This window comes from Oncorhynchus tshawytscha, linkage group LG01, assembly GCF_018296145.1.
Source record: "Oncorhynchus tshawytscha isolate Ot180627B linkage group LG01, Otsh_v2.0, whole genome shotgun sequence".
NCBI lineage: Eukaryota > Metazoa > Chordata > Actinopteri > Salmoniformes > Salmonidae > Oncorhynchus > Oncorhynchus tshawytscha.
The window spans coordinates 81,893,681-81,901,831 of record NC_056429.1 but is presented as its reverse complement, the minus strand read 5'-3'; the positions used below and the strand labels follow the sequence as shown (position 1 = coordinate 81,901,831).

Sequence of the window (8,151 nt, the reverse complement as noted above, 5' to 3'; positions counted from 1 at the left end):
CATGTAAGAATATATTGTAGATACCATTATGAGCTGAAAGTTGGGGACCAATAGTAGGTCTATCCATCTCCAATATTACTGTATATTGAGCATTGCTATGACAATACTGCCCCTCTCTGCACAAAAGTATACATCACATGTTGGTCATCCCCACCTATGAATGATAATATTACATGCATTTTGAATGTTCCTAAAGGTATTTCAGACAGTCACAAACTGCCCAGATCTATGACAGTAGAATCAACTGGATGATTAGCGTACTATATCATTACCATCACAAAGTATCTAAAATGACATCAAAAATGTAAATAACATCAGTCCATGATTTCTGACACGGTACATACTTAATTTCAAAGCATGATTTCTCCATCAAATACACTGTAGCCTACTTACAGAAATGGCAATATAAAAGTAATCTAGAATTTCATGAATTTTAGGTATATCATTGCAAATATGCTATAGGCTAATGTTCTGAATCTGGCCTAGTAAAATATTCCCACAAACTATTTTCAGACACATTTTCTCATTAAGTTAAAAATAACACTGTTCAAACAGACTGTCCTGTTGGCCTCTGTGTGTGATGACTGACAACCAATGATCCACATCATGTAACTGTTCACCTGGGATCTTGTGTGAAAACTAACCACCAGTCCTGGGATTCATCATTACACACACCTGGCATCAATCATTCCGCGCACCTGTAAGTCAACATGATACTCACCTGGACTCCATCACCTTCCTGATTACCTCCCCTATATCTGCCACTCCCTTTGGTTCTTTCCTCAGTATTGCTCCTGTGTAGAAACTACTGTTATGTTGTCTCGGTTCATGGTTGTTGTTTTAGTAAATGTTTCACCTGCTTCTCTACTCTCAGAGTCTCGGTTACAGACTACTGACTCCAACAATGGAAGTAGCAAGAAAACAGAATATCTCCCAGAAGGTTGACCTTCTAAGTCAACACCATGACCAGCTGGCACAACTGGGGACGGCTATGGAAGAGGTTTTTCGCCATGTGCAAAGTCACGAACACACCCGGGAGGCGTTGTCTTCAACTAGCAGAGGATACTCTACAACCAGTCGACCCAGTGAGTCAGCCCATTCATCAACCTGCTCAGGTCAGCGATGCCCGTTTGTCCCTCCCAGATAAATATGATGGCACTCCATCTAAATGCCCTGGCTTCCTTCTTCAGTGCTCCTTCGACTTTACACACCAGATGGGAGCTCCCACGGTCCAAGGTTGCCACAGTTATTTCTCTGCTGACTGGGAGGGTGTTGGAATGGGCCACGGCCATCTGGGAGAGGAGCTAGAATCTTATGAGTGGTTCATGGCTCGGTTTAAATGTGTCTTCGATCTTCCCCCGGAGGGCAGAGAGGGGGGTGAGCACCTACTCCAATTATGGCAGGGGGACTAGACGGCTGCCGAGTACGCGCTCACCTTCCAGACGGTACCAACATCCAGCAGATGGAACTAGCCGGCACTTCGTACGCTATTTAGGTCTGCGCGAAATGGTCCAGATGGAACTGGCCTGTCGAGACAAGCTTTCCTTGGACACACTCATTGCGATGGCCATCCGTCTGGATAACCTACTTCAGGAGTGCAGGTACTCTCATTGCGTCTCTCCCTCCCTCAGTGAACACTCGATTAGAGCCTGAACCCATGGAGGTAGGGGTCACACGCCTCCCTATGGCGGAGTGATGGGGCTCTGTCTGTATTGTGGTCAAGGAGTGCTCCAGCGGTATCCGGCACTTCCTAATCTGGGATACACAAGAGTAGATGAACAATCACGTGATCTTCCACCTCCTGGGGCAGGAGTGAGTATTCCATCTTTATCACTCTTTGGTGTCCATCACACTAATTGACTGACCCTCATGTACTGTGTCCTTGCCTCTCAATATCTCATACCCGCTCTCTTTTCCCGGTTCAAGCCCTTGATAGTCAGCCACTAGGATCTAGAACCATCCCCTTCATTACCAGTTCACAAGATCATCCTCGAACTCAACGCCATAACCCCACCATCTCATGGTCGAGAATAAGCATCAGACTGGTCACCCGAATGCCGGACGACCTGCTTCCCCATCCCCTGTGGTTCCACGTCAATTGAGTCCTGTGGTTGCCCTTCAGCCCAACATCCCGGAAGTATACCAGGACCTGCGGGAGGTATTCTCCAAGACCTGCGCCACCGGTCTTTCTCCTCATCACCCCTTGGACTGTGCCATCGACCTGCTTGCCGGTTCCACAGACGCATCTACCCTCTGTTGGTGGCTGAGACCCAGGCTGTGGAGGATTACATTCAAGAGGCGTTCCATCAAGGTTTCATCCGCACGTCCACTTCTCCTGCATCGGCTGATTTGTTCTTCATGGCCAAGAAGGATGGCGGGTTACGTCCATGTATTGATTATTGACTGGAGTCCGGCCTATGCCGTCAGATCCCTACTGGACTCGTGCCGTTGTGGGGGTCGGCTCCAGTATCTGGTGGACTGGGAGGGGTATGGCCCAGAGGAGCGGTGTTGGGTTCCGGTGGACATTCTGGTGGGGGGGTGGTACTGTCAAATCTTCTCTCGCTCCTTCCCTCCGGCATTCGACATCTAACAGCCGGTCCTGGGATTCATCATTACGCACCTGCATATCCACATGATACCCACCTGGACTCCATCACCTTCCTGATTTCCTCACCTATATCGGTCACTCCCTTTGGTTCTTTCCTCAGTCAGTATTGTTCCTGTGTTTATGCGTAGACGTTACTGTGATGTTGTCTCGCTTCATGTTTGTTTTAAACGTTTCACCTGCTTCTCGACTCTCAGCGTCTCTGTTACGTTAGGATTTGTGTTGCTTCTGTAAGTGCAAGGGGCCATGTACAGTATGCTGTACAAACCAGAATAGTAGAGGATGGGGGAAATGTATAAATAGACTCAAAGTTTCAGAGACAAAAAAATGCAGATCGAAACTACTACGGTCTGATTTCACAAAATTTAACCAAGTGTAGGAATTGGAAGGGGATGTGAATGAGCACAAGCCACACTCTGCATTGCAGGTCTTCATGTAAAACTCATAATTACATGATAGGAAACGCCATTATCTAGGTTTCGTGAACCAAGTGTTAAATTGATTAGTCACAAATCAGACCTCTATCCCTCCTCCTGTCCTCAGAGATAATTTTATGCAGTGCACCACAGACATAGCACCGTGCAGATTCATCTTATGCGGTAAGTAGGTTATTCTGCATGACCTTTGGTGCTGTAAGTGCCAAATATATTTTTTGCAAATCTTCATTTCACTTATTTAATGCAGGGTTCCCCAATTATTATTTTTAACAGCTTGTCAGGGGACCCGGAACATAACTATAAATAGTACATGGCAAATTGACCACAAGAATCCCAAACAGTATGACCAAACCTTAATTACAATCACATACAGTAGGCCTATGCCTCTTAACCAATTACAGTCTGGAGTGGATGAATGCAACAACCATGTCTCTAACAAATAGTTATTGGTGGTACCTCTACAATTCACTTGAAAGGCACTCTGGTAAATATGCAAATAAGGCTTTACAATAAGCAGTGTTAATTTAACACTGAAAAGTGTGGACCTCCACACACAGGACCCACGGTCAGTGTTGATTTAACACATTTGCTATGCATTGTAACAAAAAATTTGAGAAGCCTTTGACGCATGCCCTCAAATAATGAGAAAGCATCAGGCCCCAAAGAAGGTCCTGATTTAGAGGTTTTCAAAACATTTGCTCAGATTTGCATTCCTGCACTACAAATGGTCCAGTCTGTCATAGCTGTCATATACAGTAGTAGTGCCACAAGAGGGCACCATTTACAATGTTTCACAAGTATGACTAGATATTTACACATACTCATAGCCCACATATAATCATATCAACTCTTCTCGTCTGGAAAAAAAAAAGAAATTAACATTTTGGCTTTGAGGACCATGGTCATGGCTGATTCCTGGAACTCAAGGGTTGACGCTGAGTAGTCACATCTCCTCGCTAACTTGGCCATGAAAGCTATAGAAATCGGTAAGCATAATTCATCACATAGTCTATCACATTAAAATCTCACTTGTTGCCTACCATTTAAATTTGTTTCCACCACCAATAACAGTGTAATGCTTTTCCATATACTGTAGGTTTGCACAAATAAACTGTCAAATCAAAGTGTGTCACATGCAGAATAAATGTAAATTATCAATATACAAAGTAGATGAATTAGCCCACAAATCAAGAACATTCAAATGCATATTCCCATGAAACTGATTGAGATCAAATGATTGGTATGCAGATGCAGTTTGGACGTTTCACTGGTAAAATGTGAAGAATTATCATTCACAATTGACAGTGATGATGGCCTATTATGAAATTAGGTATGCCTAAGGCTGTGTTTACACAGGCAAACCATTTTATTTTTTTACCAATCAGTGTTTTAACCATCAGATCAGCTCAAAAATGTCAGAGACCAATTAGTGTAAGAAAATAATCAGAAACGCAGCCTGTGTGGGCAGATGTAGGATTTGGAGGATGCATTTTATGCATATTCTAAAATTATATTCAATAGGTTATACATCTGTCAGCAAAACTTTGAAAATTATTATTACATTTTTATTTTATTTTAAATGATAATAATAACCCCCCCCAAAAAAAAAAGAAACCACCAAACCACTGCTACAATCAGACTGCACCTTGATTCAATGTGCAGTCTTATCATGGGTACAGCATTGTTGATAAAGATACCAAACACACAGCATCATCTATGGAATGAAAACATAGCTCAAATCACATTTCATTGGTCACTTGAGCCGAATATAACAGGTGTAGACTCCACAGTGAAATGCTTTCGTATGAGCCCAAACCTAACAGTGCAGAGTAAAATAATTAAAACAATAACACTAATATTTGCTAAAGGAAATTGTTACTATATACAAGGAGTACCAAGTGTGTCTGTGGCGTCATGTTGCATGTGTTTTGTGAGCATATGTAGTGGACATGTTTGAATATTATTATGGGGACCAGAAGTCTCAAGGGCAAATGCTATTTCTAGGGGGTTTAGGATTAAGGTTAGAATTATGATTTTGGGTTAAGGTAAGGGAAAAATTGGATTTTGAATGGGACGAAATTGTCCCCCCCCCCCCACCACCACCACAAGGTTAGCTGTATAAGACCCTCTGTGTGTGTGTATATATAGAGCCAGTGCAAAACCATTAAGATTGATAAATACATAATAAAGGGGGTCAATGTAAATGATCCAGGTAGCCATTTGATGAACTGTTCAGCAGTCTTATGGGTTGGGGGTAGAAGCTGGTTATCATTTGTGAACCTTTAGATTTACAAGACGCTGCCTATGTACTGCACTTTATAAAGTGATGAACTCAGACTTCTGATTGCTTTTCACAGTCCCTCAAAATCAATACAAGCTTTGAGAGACTGGCTGCGTGATAGATTGATGATGTGATGTAAAAAAAATCTCCTGATCTATCACAGAGAGCCTGGGCGTATTCCACATTGCAGCAGACAAAAAGACGAGTCGAGACCAACTGTTCTGCAAATCACCTTGCATCGTGAACAACTACTCAATATTACTTGTAGATCAGTCAGTCACAATTTACCCATGATACATCACGGTTTTTATGCTCTTAAGCACAGCCCTTGTCAAAGCATCCATTACCAACGGTCTCCCCTGATAACATAAGTTCTTCCCAAAACTATTTTAACACCTTCAAGAAAAACCCTTGTCAGCTGTTTACAGAATTGTTATCAGAAAAAGCAATGTGTAACCATGGACTTTATTATACAACTTCCTGACCAAGCAATGGTCCTATTTAATTATGTATATATACACTGCTCAAAAAAATAAAGGGAACACTTAAACAACACAATGTAACTCCAAGTCAATCACACTTCTGTGAAATCAAACGGTCCACTTAGGAAGCAACACTGATTGACAATAAGTTTCACATGCTGTTGTGCAAATGGAATAGACAACAGGTGGAAATTATAGGCAGGTGATGATCACAGACCACTTCTCAGTTCCTATGCTTCCTGGCTGATGTTTTGGTCACTTTTGAATGCTGGCGGTGCTTTCACTCTAGTGGTAGCATGAGACGGAGTCTACAACCCACACAAGTGGCTCAGGTAGTGCAGCTCATCCAGGATGGCACATCAATGCGAGCTGTGGCAAGGTTTGCTGTGTCTGTCAGCGTAGTGTCCAGAGAATGGAGGCGCTACCAGGAGACAGGCCAGTACATCAGGAGACGTGGAGGCGGCCAACAACCCAGCAGCAGGACCGCTACCTCCGCTTTTGTGCAAGGAGGAGCAGGAGGAGCACTGCCAGAGCCCTGCAAAATGACCTCCAGCAGGCCACAAATGTGCATGTGTCTGCTCAAATGGTCAGACACAGACTCCATGAGGGTGGTATGAGGGCCCGACGTCCACAGGTGGGGGTTGTGCTTACAGCCCAACACCATGCAGGACGTTTGGCATTTACCAGAGAACACCAAGATTGGCAAATTCGCCACTGGCGCCCTGTGCTCTTCACAGATGAAAGCAAGTTCACACTGAGCACATGTGACAGACGTGACAGAGTCTGGAGACGCCGTGGAGAACGTTCTGCTGCCTGCAACATCCTCCAGCATGACCGGTTTGGCAGTGGGTCAGTCATGGTGTGGGGTGGCATATCTTTGGGGGGCCTCCATGTGCTCGCCAGAGGTAGCCTGACTGCCATTAGGTACCGAGATGAGATCCTCAGACCCCTTGTGAGACCATATGCTGATGCGGTTGGCCCTGGGTTCCTCCTAATGCAAGACAATGCTAGACCTCGCGTGGCTGGAGTGTGTCAGCAGTTCCTGCAAGAGGAAGGCATTGATGCTATGGACTGGCCCGCCGTTCCTCAGAACTGAATCCAATTGAGCACATCTGGAACATCATGTCTCGCTCCATCCACCAACGCCACGTTGCACCACAGACTGTCCAGGAGTTGGCAGATGCTTTAGTCCAGGTCTGGGAGGAGATCCCTTAGGAGACCATCCGCCACCTCATCAGGAGCATGCCCAGGCGTTGTAGGGAGGTCATATAGGCACGTGGAGGCCACACACACTACTGAGCCTAATTTTGACTTGTTTTACGGGCATTACGTCAAAGTTGGATCAGCCTATAGTGTGGTTTTCCACTTTAATTTTGAGTGACTCCAAATCCAGACCTCCATGGGTTGATAAATTTGATTTCCATTGATAATGTGATTTTGTTGTCAGTACATTCAACTATGTAAATAAAAAAGTAATTAATAAGAATATTTCATTCAGATCTAGGATGTGTTATTTTAGTGTTCTTTATTTTTTTGAGCAGTGTATATATTTATTTTTTACAGAGTAGACCATAAAATAGATCTATGCATTCAGCAGGCATTGAAATTTCAATGTACACTAATAAGTTATAACAGAGATCCATTAATTCAGCATGGATACAGAAAAGACAATGAACAAATGTATTCACTCACACATTTCCCTCTCCTCCTCTGAGGACCTCACTACTATGAAAAATCCTTTCAGCTATTGCGGAAAGGAGGCATTTTTGCCATTGATAATGTGAGTATTTCAATATAGCTCAGTCACGTAGGATGTTGGCCATAATTCAACAAAGTATCTATTCAATTTTGGCATTCAGAACCAAATTAACATTAACTGTTCTGGTAGTCTTTGACTAATCTCAAATCACATGAAGGGCAGGCGTAAGCGACTAAGAAAAAAATTATTACAGTGCTCAGTGCTTTAGTTCTGTGGATTGGGAAGGTAGTGAACCCTGCAGCTGATGTGGACACACAGGCCATGTGGCAGATGGGCTAACACTGGCCTTCAAACTGTAACTATGTAGGAGACCGGCATTTAAACTGAAAAGTGTAAGACACTGGCCTATGCTGTAATAAACTGCAGTACCTTGGCTTGGATAAAATCCGTAGTGCTGAAGACCCGCGCTATTGGGCAATTGAAATTTAAAGGCAATGTTCCTGTGTTCAAGGAGACTGCATTCAAGGTAATGCACAGGTTGCACATGAGGGCCCAACCTTCACATTTCAAATCGCGCTATAACGCATTGTCTCGTGTCAGATGGCATCACTTCTCCGTGACGTGCTAATGTAAGACAATGGATATAA

At 43.7% G+C, this 8,151-nt stretch overlaps 1 long non-coding RNA gene across 1 annotated transcript; it reads left to right on the top strand.

The window, feature by feature from the left end:
• Positions 1-699: 699 nt before the first annotated feature.
• Positions 700-2,789, top strand: LOC112253729. Its single transcript, XR_002954066.2, has 2 exons — positions 700-1,812; positions 1,927-2,789. It is a non-coding gene; the product is annotated as an uncharacterized LOC112253729 (long non-coding RNA).
• Positions 2,790-8,151: the final 5,362 nt, after the last annotated feature.